Raw genomic sequence first — 2,636 nt, forward strand, 5'->3', positions numbered from 1 at the left:
AATTATGCGGTAAAAACACCACTCGGGACGGACCAAGTCCAAATCCCCAATAGTAAACGACCCCGCGCTCATCATCGAGCGCGTGCCTCACCTCAATATAGCACTACGATGTGCAAATCCGGGGTTTCAAACCCTCAGGACATCATTTACATTCATTACTCACCTCAAACCGGCCAAAACTCTAGCTCGCTATCCCCTTGCCTCTCAAATCGCCCTCCTCGCGCGTCGAATCTGACTAAAACTAGAGCGAATACGTCACAATATGCTAAAGGAACAAAACCCAATCGAAAACAATCGAAAAATATTAAAAATCCCGAAATTAGCAAAACCCGAGCCCCGGCCCACTTCTCGAAACTCAGAAATTTTCACATCAACGGGTTCCTTATCTCGCCACGAGTCTATGCATATAAAGAACACCAAAATCGGAGTCCAAATGTCGCCTCAAATCCCAAGTTAAAATCTCAAAATCCCAAGCCCTAGTTCTTCCATTTTTGGCTAAATTTCCATGAATTTCTAGGTTAATTTCACATAATAATCACGTTTTTAGTTCATAGGACTTACCTCCAATCAATCCTCTTCGAAACCCTCTTCAATTTCTCCCAAATAGTTCTCAAAATGCCCAACAATGGAGGAAAATATGACCTAGCTCGCAGAGGAAATGTTTTAAAAACTATTCTTCCCAGTTCTGATTTTCTTCTATGCGAACGCGATGGCCCCCTCGCGCTCGCGATGAACAAGTTTTTCCTCTGACCAAAATTACCCTTCGCGAACGCGGTGTCCCACAGGCGAACGCGATGCCCTGGGTCTCTGAACCTATGCGAACGCGGCCACTGAAACGCGAACGCGAAGAACAACCAAACGACCTTCCGCGAACGCGAGACCCAAATGCGAACGTGAGACCCAAATGCGAACGTGAAGAACAATTTTCAGGGACCCCAACTTCCTTCTTCGCGAACGGCGGCCCCAGGCACGCGAACGCGAAGGCCAAAATAGGCCTGCACCTGCTGCTGCATTTTCTGCATATTTTCCAAGTTCAAAACTTCCCGTTAGCCATCCGAAATCACCCCGAGGCCCCCGGGACCTCAACCAAAAGCACCAACACATCCTAAAACATCATTCAAACTTGTTCCAATCATCAAAACGCCTCAAACAACACCAAAACCATCAAATTACATCGAATTCAAGCCTATGTTCTTCTAAAACTTCCGAAACACGCATTTGATCAAAAACCCAACCAAATCACCTCCGAATGACCCAAAATTTTACACACACATCCCAAATCACATAACGAAGCTACAGCAACTCTCGGAATTCCATTCCGACCCTCGGATCAAAATCTCACCTATCAACCGGAATTCGCCAAAATACTAACTTCGCCAATTCAAGCCTAATTCTACACCGGGCCTCCAAAACCACTTCCGATCAATCCTAAGTCACAAATCATCCCCCGAAGCTAACCGAATCATCGGAAATCACATCCGAGCCCTCTAACGCATAAGTCAACATCCGGTTGACTTTTCCAAACTAAGCCTTCCTTAAAGAGACTAAGTGTCTCATTTCTTACCAAATTCACTCCGGACTCAACCCGCTCAACTCAACCACATAAAACACGGATAACGAAGCGTAAAGAAGCAGGAATGGGGGAAACGGGGCGGTAACTCATGAGACGACGGGTTGGGTCGTCACATCCTCCCCAACTTAAACAAACGCTCGTCCTCGAGCGAGTCAAGAAACATACCTGAAGCCTCAAATAGGTAAGGATATCTGCTCCGCATGCCCTGCTCGGTCTCCCAGGTAGCCTCCTCCACGGGCCGACCTCTCCACTACACCTTCACTGAAGCTATATCCTTCGACCTCAACTTTCGAACCTGACGACCCAAAATAGCCACTGGCTCTACATCAAAGGTCAAATCATCATCCAACTGAACCGTGCTGAAGTCCAACACATGAGACGGGTCCCCAACATACCTCCGGAGCATAGAAACATGAAATACCGGGTGCACAGTCGACAAGCTGGGTGGCAAAGCAAGCATATAAGCCACCTCCCCAATCCTCCTAAGTACCTCAAAAGGCCCAATGAACCGCAGACTCAACTTCCCTTTCTTCCCAAATCTCATAACACCCTTCATGGGCGAAACCTTCAGCAATACCTTCTCACCAACCATGTAGGATACATCTCGAACCTTCCGGTCCGCATAACTCTTCTGACACGACTGCGCTGTACAAAGTCTCTCCTGAATCACCTTCACCTTCTCTAAGGCATCCTAAACCAAATCTGTTCCCAATAGCCTAGCCTCGCCGGGCTCGAACCAACCAACTGGAGATCTACAACATCTCCCATACAAGGCCTCATACGGTGCCATCTGAATGCTGGACTGATAGTTGTTGTTGTAGGCAAACTCTACAAGTGGCAAAAACTCATCCCACTAACCTCCAAAATCAATGACACAAGAACACAACATGTCCTCCAATATCTGAATGGTACGCTCGGACTGTCCGTCCGTCTGAGAGTGAAACGTTGTGCTCAACTCCACCTGAGTACCCAACTCTCTCTGCACGGCTCTCCAAAACTGCGAAGTAAACTGAGTACCTCTATCTGAGATGATAGAAACCGGAACACCATGCAACCGAACAAT

The sequence above is a fragment of the Nicotiana attenuata genome, chromosome 2 (genome assembly GCF_001879085.1).
Source record: "Nicotiana attenuata strain UT chromosome 2, NIATTr2, whole genome shotgun sequence".
Lineage (NCBI taxonomy): Eukaryota > Viridiplantae > Streptophyta > Magnoliopsida > Solanales > Solanaceae > Nicotiana > Nicotiana attenuata.